The following is an 11,395-nucleotide window of genomic DNA, read 5'->3' on the forward strand; positions in this document are numbered from 1 at the left end:
AATTAATTTTGTTGGACTGTTTTGATTTTGCTTATGGGTATATTTGTATATGTGTATATTCAGTCACAGTTTCTACTGTTGTTATAAACCTTTGTCTCTACATTGGGCTTTTGCAGTTCTGTGAAGTTTTCCTTTATTTCCCCCTTTTTTCTAACTTGTTCAGTTTTTTTTCTCTTTTCTCTTTTTTATAATTGTAATTTTTAATTTTTTAAACCTATTTTATTTCTTCTACATTTATTCCTCTGTTTGCCTTTCCAACTGATCTTTCCCCCTTGCAGTTAATCTTTAATATATATAAATCTTCATCTATCTCTATTTAACTTTGCATATCTATTGTTTCTTTCTTTTCTTTCCTTCCTTTCCTCTCAACATATTTGTTAGTTTTGTTTTCATTGCTTTATTCCCCACTTGGCACCTTGCTTTAGTTTTGTTTTTCAGTTTGTGCTTAAGTTAGCTTTGTTCTTAACTGGTAAATATAATTTTTGATTTCCTTTGTTTGCCAGATCAATCTACAGTACTTTATTTTTGTTGGACTGTTTTCACTTTGCTCATGGATATATATGTATATGTGTATACCATTATTTTAATTGTTATTTGCCTGATTTTCTAACTGCCATTTGGGGTTCATCTTTTTTTGGATATTTGTTTTACTCTCCCTTAATGCCATAACAAACCACTTGCAGAATCTTTGTTCCTGACCAGAGATCAAGCCCTGAGCCTTTGGAGTGGGAGCACTGACTAAGACCCTAGACTACCGGAGAACTAACCCTAGGGAGTATCAAATAGTGAGAACTCACACAAAGTAAACCACTTGAATACAAGACCCAGCATCACCCAACCGCCAGTGCAGGATGCCTCATCTAAACAACAGACAAAACAAAAATACAAACCCAATCATCAACAGACAGGAGTACCACCTCACTAAGCCTTGCCCATCAGAAGAAAAACAAACAAGAAGACAAAAACTCAGCCCAAATCTCACCCTATATGAAGCTCACACAAACCACTGGATGAACCTTGGGAGGTCAGAAACCATAAGGAAGAAAGAATTCAATCTTTTTCAAGAAAAGAATTCAACTTTCCTTGAAGCCTGGGAAAAGAAGCCCTCAAACACAATAACTTTAAAAAAAGAGAAAAGACAGAGAAATACTGCACAAATGAAGGAACAAACTAGAGACACAGAAGTCCAAATAAATGAAGAGGAAATAAGAAAATTACCTGAAAAAGAATTCAGAATAATGATAGTAAAAATGATCAAAAACCTCAAAAAATGGAGAAAATGCAAAATCAATTTAAAAAAGACCTAGAATAATTAAAGAATAAGCATGCAGAGACAAACAACACAATTACTGAAATTAAAAATACTCTAGAAGGAATCAGTAGCAGAATATCTGAAGCAGAACGAATCAGTGAGCTGGAAGATAAAATGGTGGAAATAACTTCTGAAGAGCAGAATAAACTAAAAAGAATGAAAAGAGCTGAGGACAGCCTCAGAGACCTCTGGGACCATATCAAACACACCAACATTCAAATTATAGGGGTCCCAGAAGAAGAAGAGAAAAAGAAAGGGTATGAGAAAATTTTTGAAGAGATTATTGTTGAAAATTTTCCCAACATGGAAAAGGAAAGACTCAATCAAGTCCAAGAGGCACCAAGAGTCCCATACCGGATAAACTGAAGGAGAAACACACCAAGACACATACTAATCGAACCAGCAAAGACTAAACACAAAGAAAAAATATTAAGAGCAGCAAGGTAGAAGCAACAAGTAACATAAGGGAAACCCCGTACACTTAATAGCTGATCTTTCACCAGAAACTCTGCAGGCCAGAAGGGAGTAGCAGGATATATTTAAAGTACTGAAAGGGAAAAATCTACAATCAAAATTGCTGTACCCAGCAAGGATCTTATTCAAAATTGATGGATAAATAAAAAGCTTTTCAGAAAAGCAAAAGTTAAGAGAATCCAGTGCCACCAAACCAGCGTTACAACAAATGTTAAACAGACTTATATTGTCAAGAAATACAACAGAAGAAAAAAGATCTACAAAATCAACCCCAAACAATTAGAAAATGATAATAGGAACATATGTATCAATAATTAATTTAAATGTAAATAGATTAAATGCTTCAACCAAAAGACACAGACTAGCTGAATGGATACAAAACAAGACCCATATATATTCTGTCTACAAGAAACGCACTTCAGACATCAAGACACACATAGACTGAAAGTGGGGATGGAAAGTAATATTCCATGCAAATGGGAAGCAAAAGAGAGCTGAAGTAGCAATCCTCATATCAGACAAAATAGACCTTAAAATAAAGAAGATTACAAGAGATAAGGTAGGACAGTACATAATGATCAAGGGATCATTCCAAGAGGAAGACACAACAATTGTAAATATCTCCCCACTCATATATAGGAGCATCTCAGTACATAGCATAACACTAACAGACATAAAAGGAGAAATTGACAGTAACACAATAATAGTAGGAGACTTTAACACTCCATTCACACCAATGGACAGATCATCAAAACAGAAAACTAACAAGGAAACACAAGTTTTAAATGATACTTTAGATGAGCTGGATCTCATTGATATCTTCAGGACATTCTACCCAAATGCAGAAGAATAGACCTTTTCAAATGCACATGGAACATTCTCCTAGATAGACCACATCTTGGGTCACAAATCAAACCTCAGTAAGTTTAAGAAAACTGAAATTTTATCAAGCATCTTCTCTGACTACAATGCTATAAGACTAGATACCAATTATAAGAAAAAACTGTAAGATACACAAACACATGGAGATTAAACAACACATTTCTAAATAACCAACACATTACTGAAGAAATCAAAAAGAAAATAAAAAAATTTCTAGGAACAAATGACAATGAAAACACAACAACTCAAAACCTATGGGATGCAGCAAAGCAGTTTTAAGAGGGAAATTTATAGCTATACAACCTTACCTGAAGAAATAAGAAAACACCAAATAGACAACCTAACTTTACACCCAAAGCAACTTGAAAAAAAAGAAGAAAAAAACCCACCAAAATTAGTTGAAGGAAGGAAATCATAAAGATCTGAGCAGAAATAAATGAAAAGAAATGAAAGAAACAATAGTAAAGGTTAATAAAACTAAAAGCTGGGTTGAACCAGACTGATCAAGAAAAAAAAGAGAGAAGAATCAAATCAACAAAATTAGAAATGAAAAAGGAGAGGTTACAGCAGACAAAGCATAAATACAAAAGATTATAAGAGACTATTATGGAAAACTATATGGTAATAAAATAGATAACCTGGAAGAAATGGACAGATTCTTAGAAAAGTTCAATCTTCCAAGACTGACCCAGGAAGAAATAGAAGTTATGAGAAATCCAATTACAAGCAGTGAAATTGAAACTGTGATCAAAAATCTCCCAAAAACCAAAAGCCCAGGACCAGATGGCTTCACAGGAGAATTCTGTCAAACATTTAGAGAAGAGTTAATGCCCATCCTTCTAAAAATCTTTCAAAAAAACCAAATGACAACACAAGAAAAGAATATCACTGATGAACATAGATACAAAATCCTCAACAAATTTTAGCAAACAGAAATCAGCAACACATCAAAAAGCTCATACACCATGATCAAGTTTGGGTTTATTCCAGGGATTCATCAACATACAGAAAGCAATCAATGTGATACACCATATTAACAAATTGAAAGATAAAAACCATATAATCATCTCATGGATGAAGCTGGAGCCGATTATACAGAGTGAAGTAAGCCAGAAAGAAAAACACCAATACAGTATACTAACACATATATATGGAATTTAGAAAGATGGCAATGATGACCCTGTATGCAAGATAGCAAAAGAGACACAGATGTGTATAGTGGACTTTTGGACTCAGAGGGAGAGGGAGAGGGTGGGATGATTTGGGAGAATGGCATTGAAACATGTATACTATCATGTAAGAATTGAATCACCAGTCTATGTCCGATGCAGGATACAGCATGCTTGGGGCTGGTGCATGGGGATGACCCAGAGGGATGTTGTGGGGAGGGAGGTGGGAAGGGGGTTCATGTTTGGGATTGCATGTATACCCGTGGTGGATTCATGTTAATGTATGGCAAAACCAATACAGTATTATAAAGTAAAATAAAGTAAAAAAAAAATTAAAATTAAAATAAAAAAATAAAGCATTAGCTTTTAGCATGTAGAAAGCAAAAAAAAAAAAACAAACATATAATCATCTCAATAGATGCAGAAAAAGGCTTTGACAAAATTCAGCACCTATTTATGATTAAAACTCTTCAAAAAATGGGCATAGAAGGAACCTACCTCAACATAGTAAAGGCCACATATAATAAGCCTATGGCAAACATTTTTCTAAATGATGAAAAACTGAAGCATTCCCCCCAAGATCAGGAATAAGACAAGGCTGTCCACTTTCACCACTGTTATTCAACATAGTTCTAGATGTCCTAGCTACAGCAATCAGAGAAGAAAAAGAAACAAAAGGAATCCAGATCAGAAAAGAAGTAAAGCTCTCACTGTTTGCAGATGACACGATACTATACATAGAAAACCCTAAAGATAAGCATCATAAAATTACTAGAGCTAATCAGTGAATTTAGCAAAGCTGCAGGCTACAAAATCAATATGCAGAAATCACTTGCATTTCTATATACTAACAATGAAAAATCAGAAAGAGAAATTAAGGAATCAATCCCATTCACCATTGCAACAAAAAGAATTAAATATCTAGGAATAAACTTACCCAAGAAGACAAAAGAACTTAAACAGAAAATTATAAGACACTAATGAAAGAAATGAAAGATGGCATAAACAGATGGAAAGATATCCCATGTTCCTTGGTAGGAAGAATCAATATTGTGAAAATGACTATACTACGAAATGCAATCTACAGATTTAATACAATCCCTGTCAAATTACTAATGGCATTTTCCACAGAACTAGAACAAAAAATTTCACAATTCATAGGGAAACACAAAAGACCCGAAATAGCCAAAGCAGTCTTGAGAAAGAATGGAGCTGGAGGAATCAAGCTTCCTGACTTCAGGTTATACTACAAAGCGACAGTCATCAAGTCATCAGTACAGTATGGTACTGACACAAAACAGAAATATAGACCAAGGGAACATGATAGAAACCCCAGAAATAAACCCATGCACCTATGGGTACCTTATTTTTGACAAAGGAGGCAAGAATATACAATGGGACAAAGACAGCCTCTTCAATAAATGTTGTTAGGAAAATTGGACAGCTACATGCAAAAGAATGAAATTAGAAAACTTCCTAACACCATACACAAAGATAAACTCAAAATGGATTAAATACCTAAATGGAAGACCAGAAACTATAAAACTCTTAGAGGAAAACAGAGGCAGAACACTCGATGACAAATCAAAGGAAAATCCTCTCTGACCCACCTCCTAGAGTAACAGAAATAAAAACAAAAGTAAACAAGTAGGACCTGATTGAACTTATAAGCTTTTGCACAGCAAAGGACACTATAAGCAAGGTGAAAAGACAACCTTCAGAATGGGAGAAAATAATAGCAAATGAAACAATTGACAAAGGATTAATTTCCAAAATATACAAGCAGCTCGTACAATGTAATACCAGAAAAACAAACAACCCAATCAAAAAGTGGGGAAAGACCTAACCAGACATTTCTCCAAGGAAAACATACAGGTGGCTAACAAACACATGAAAAGATGCTCAACATCACTCATTTTTAGAGAAATGCAAATCAAAATGACAATGAGATATCGCCTCACACCAGTCAGAATAGCCCTCATCAAAAAGTCTACAAAGAATAAATGCTGGAGAGGGTGTGGAGAAAAGGGAATACTCTTGCACTGTTGGTGGGAATGTAAATTGATACAGTCACTATGGAAGACAGTATGGAAATTCCTTTAAAAACTAGGGATAAAACCACCATATGACCCAGAAATCCCATTCCGAAGCCTATACCCTGAGGAAACCAAAATTGAAAGAGACACATGTATCCCGTTGTTCATTGCAGCACTATTTACAATAGCTAGAACATGAAAGCAACCTAGATGTCCATCGACAGATGAATGAATAAAGATTTTGTGGCATATATACACAGTGGAATGTTAGCCATAAAAAGGAACACATTTGAGTCAGTTTCTAATGAGGTAGATGAACCTAGAACCTATTATACAGACTGAAGTGAGTCAGAAAGAGAAAGATAAATACCGTATTCTAACACATATATACAGGATCTAGAAAAATGGTACTGAAGAATTTACTTACAGGGTAACAATGGAGAAACAAACATAGAAAATAAACTTGCAGACATGGGGAGAGTGAAGCGGAGGGTGAGATGTATAGAAAGAGTAACATGGAAACTTATATTACCATATGTAAAATAAATAGCCAACAGGAATTTGCTATATGGCTCAGGAAACTCAAACAGGGGCTCTATATCATCCTAGAGGGGTGGGATGGGGAAGGAGATGGGAGGGAGTTTCAAAAGGGAGGGGATATATGTATACCTATGGCTGATTCATGTTGAAGTTTGACAGAAAACAGCAAAATTCTGTATAGCAATTACCCTTCAATAAAAAAATAATTTTAAGAAAAGGACAGTTAGAATGGTTATAATCCAACACCAATTGCTGACAGGGATGTGGAGCAAAAGGAAATCTCATTTATTGCTGATGAGAATTAAAAAATGTCATTTTGCTATTTAGCTATTTTTGAAGACAGTTTAGTAATTTCTTACAAAACTTAAAACAAACTCTTACCATACAATCCATTGATCATGCTCCTTTACAGGCTTCTCTGGTGGCTCAGAGGTTAAAGCCTCTTCCTGCAATGCGGGAGAACTGGGTTCAATCCCTGGGTCAGGAAGATCCCCAGGAGAAGGAAATGGCAACTCACTCCAGTATTCTTGTCTGGAGAATCCCATGGATGGAGGAGCCTGGTGGGCTACAGTCCATGGGGTCGCAAAGAGTCGGACATGACTGAGTGACTTCACTTTTCACTTACCTACACATGAATTTTTTTTTTAACAGTTTTATTCATAGTTGCCAAAATGTGAAAGCCACTATTATGCCCTTCTATAGGTCAGTGAACAAACTGTTACACTTAAACTAAAAAATATTATTCCACAAAAATAAATGACCTATGGAACCCTCCTACACTGTTGGTGGGAATGCAAACTAGTACAGCCACTATGGAGAACAGTGTGGAGATTCCTTAAAAATTGCAAATAGAACTACCTTATGACCCAGCAATCCCACTGCTGGGCATACACACCGAGGAAACCAGAATTGAAAGAGACACATGTACCCCAATGTTCATCGCAGCACTGTTTATAATAGCCAGGACATGGAAACAACCTAGATGTCCATCAGCAGATGAATGGATAAGAAAGCTGTGGTACATATACACAATGGAGTATTACTCAGCCGTTAAAAAGAATTCATTTGAATCAGTTCTGTTGAGATGGATGAAACTGGAGCCGATTATACAGAGTGAAGTAAGCCAGAAAGAAAAACACCAATACAGTATACTAACACATATATATGGAATTTAGGAAGATGGCAATGACGACCCTGTATGCAAGACAGGGAAAGAGACACAGATGTGTATAACGGACTTTTGGACTCAGAGGGAGAGGGAGAGGGTGGGATGATTTGGGAGAATGACATTCTAACATGTATACTATCATGTGAATTGAATCGCCAGTCTATGTCTGACGCAGGATGCAGCATGCTTGGGGCTGGTGCATGGGGATGACCCAGAAAGATGTTATGGGGAGGGGAGGTGGGAGGGGGGTTCATGTTTGGGAATGCATGTAAGAATTAAAGATTTTAAAATTTAAAAAAAAAAAAAAAGAAAGAAAGAAAGAAATTTAAAAAATTTAAATTGAAAAAAAATAAAAATAAAAAATAAATGACCTATGAAGCCACAAAAAGAAACAGGAACATTAACTGCATACTGCCAAGTGAAAGAAGACAATCTAAATACTCTAATTCCAACTACATGAAATCTCAGAAAAGGTATGCTCTTTCTATGGAGACAAAAGGTCAGTGGTTGTCGCATGTTTGAGAGGAGGAAGGAAAGGATAGGTGGAGCAGAGGCGATTTTTAGAGCAGTAAATAGAGCAATGAAACTGTTTAGCATGATTTGGTAATGGTGGATACATATAATGATACACTTGTCAAAACCTTTAGAATGCATCTCACAAAGTTTGAGCTCCAATAAACTATGGACTTCAGTTAATAATTATGTATCAATATTGGTTCATCAATATACCAACATTGATGCACAAGGCTTGGGATACGTGTGGATGGTGGGGAGGCTGTGTATTTTGGGGAGAGGGAGACAGGGATATGGGAACTCCCTGTACTTCCCCCTCAGTTTTGCTGTGACCTTGAAACTGCTCTAAAAAATAAAGTCTATTGAGAAATATGTGAATAATTTATTACCCAAGTATTTTTTGGCTCCAGCAGGTGCAGAAACTGCCAAACAGAGCACAACCCATCTCAGCAGTTGACAGCACAAAACCCAGAAGGTCACGTTAGAGCACTTCCTCACAGGCCAAAGGGGACTTTCTTCTTTACTTGTTTTTACAACTGGTGGAAGAAAACATTCAATTCTTTGGAGGCCCAGGGATGGTTAAAGGAGACAGCTGTGGGCCAGCTTCCTGAGAAGGCTTACAAAAGCATGGCAGCATCCAGACTTCTCGTTCCCAGGCTGCACCAGCATCATGTGGTTGCCAAGGAAGCCAGATGGAGGACAGATATGATGTCACCAGGCGTTCTGCCCTTTCCCCACTTGGTGGCTCACCTGCCCCGGACTGGACCAGTATTGATGTGTTCCTATGTTAGTGCGTATCTGTCATGCTTTTCTAGAGCGTTTGTCACACACAAGAAAATATGCCGTCATCTTCCTTTTCCAAGTCTCTAGGTCAGTGCTCGACCGACTACTTTCAAGCTCGACTACACATTGAAATCACCTGGGGAGACCGAAAAGTTTAACACTGCCTGTGGAGTCCCATATGAAGGTTACAGGTGTGAGGCTTGTACTAAGGCCACAGACGCAGAGCCCAGAACCAAGGCCACCTCTGGATGTGACTGAGCCCCACTGTGTGTGTGTGGGTGCTCATTAGCTTACTGCTGTCTGACTCTTTGCGACCCCTTGGACTGTAGCCCACCAGGCTCCTCTGTCCATGGAATTTTATAGGCAACCCTGGAATGGGATGCCATTTCCTACTCCAAGGGATCTTCCCAACCCAGGGATAAATCCCACAAGTCCTACTGTAACCATTGCCAAAAACCCCCTGCTTCTTACTGGCAAGCTCCCTTACCCCTATTAGGCAAAATACCCACTCTGGTACTCACCCTATAGCACCCTGACCAATCACCGATGATGATGCCATCCTTCCAGCAGGAATTTTCTTTGTTTAGAGGCTATAAAAATGGGCTACTAGCCCACAAAAAGCACTGGTTCTCCCTTGAGCTCGCCCGCTGTTCTAATAGTCGACTCTCTCTGACCTATCAGGAGCTTGGCCCACTGTGCTCCCAGTGCCTACATTATCTCTGCTCTTTTTTCTTAGTAAATTCACTTTCTGTAATACTCTGCCCCTGGAAATTTTTCTTTCAACTGGCTCCAACTGGACTACCACAACACTACCTCAGCCCCAGCTACAGAGATCCTAATTTGATTGGTCAGGGTCTGAGTTCCCAGGTGATTCTAATATGCAATCAAGTTTGAAAATTACTAGTCTCAGTCGCTGGAGTTCACACGGCTCTCATACTCCAGCCAGTCATAGGAAGGGGGTAGTTTCTAGTTTTAGAGACACTCTTCCCCCATCCCACCCCCAGCACACACAAGAAGGCTCTCAGTTCAGTTCCGTTGCTCGGTCATGCCCAACTCTTCGTGACCGCATGGACTGCAGCTCGCTAAGCTTTCCTGTACATCACCAACTCCCAGAGCTTGCTCAGACTCATGTCCATTAAGTTGGTGATGCCATCCAACCATCTCATTCCCTGACTAGAAGGCTCTAGGGAACATTTTTTCAGTCAATGTGTTCACTAATTGTCATGGATAAGTATTGTGTAAACTGGATGCTAGGAAACTACATACACTTCCCTCAAAGAGCTCAGTAAAACAAGCATCAGTGATCTGAACACCTCTCATATTACAAAACCACATTATAGGGTCACTATTTATGGTTACAGTTTGTTGAGACTCTATTTGACACGCCGCTGCCCTGGCTCCAGGGCTCTGTCAGCCAGAAGGAGGAGGAGGTCTCTTTTTAATTCACCCCTAGGTGCAACACAGGTTAGGTGGGTGCTGGCCTCCTGCAGAGGGACCTGAGCTAGGCACTGGCACCATGCCTGGCACATGGGAGGTGCTCCATATTATTCATAGAGAGATTACAATGGGCTGCACAGAAGGGTTCAGAGGAGGGGATCATTCTGTCTATAGGGATGAGGTGAGAAAGTGTGAAGAGGCTAAGGTTGAGATGAACCTTGAGGGATGGCATGCCTGGTGGAGAGACAGGAGACAAGCATCTTCCCAAGACATGCTGACCTACACAGTGGAGAGTGGGTATGTGAGGCATTTCTATCTGCCAGAGCACTGCATGGAGGGGCTGCATGAAGTGGACAAGGGAGTTGAGGGGCTTATGATGGAGTAGGGACTTGTACCCACTGGGGAGCAGCGGGAGGATTTTCAACTCCCATAGCACAATCAGATCCTGGTTCCTTTGATTACACTGGTGGCTGTGTGGAAAAAAATTTAGGGATTATTGGGATCACCAAAAATGGCAGCTCACAATTGGAAAGGCCCTTAAGGTCCTTAGGAACAGACATCTGGACTCTGTGGAAGAAGGCGAGGGTGGGATGATTTGAGAGAATAGCATTGAAACATGTATAGTACAATTTGTGAAACAGATCTCCAGTCCAGGTTTGATGCATGAGACAGGGTGCTCAGGGCCAGAGCACTGGGATGAACCTGAGGGATGGGATGGGGAGGGAGGTGGGAGGAGGGTTCTGGATGGGGAACACATGTACACCCATGGCTGATTCATGTCAATGTATGGCAAAACCACTACAGTATTGTAAAGTAATTAGCCTCCAATTAAAATTTAAAAATTAATTTAATAAAATAAATAAATAAAAAGATAAACCATGTTCTTTGATGCAAGATTTAATATCACAAAGAATCATCTCTCCAAATTAAGTTAGGACACACAGGATTTACTATGTTGGAATTTTATAAAATAATCAAAAGCTTGTTTGTAAAGATAAATTAACAAGAATATGCTAGGATATTATGAAAAAGAATAGTGAGAGGACTTGCCTTATTGGATGTCATTATAATGTTAATATCA

This window comes from Ovis aries, chromosome 5 (genome assembly GCF_016772045.2).
Source record: "Ovis aries strain OAR_USU_Benz2616 breed Rambouillet chromosome 5, ARS-UI_Ramb_v3.0, whole genome shotgun sequence".
Taxonomy (NCBI): Eukaryota; Metazoa; Chordata; class Mammalia; order Artiodactyla; family Bovidae; genus Ovis; species Ovis aries.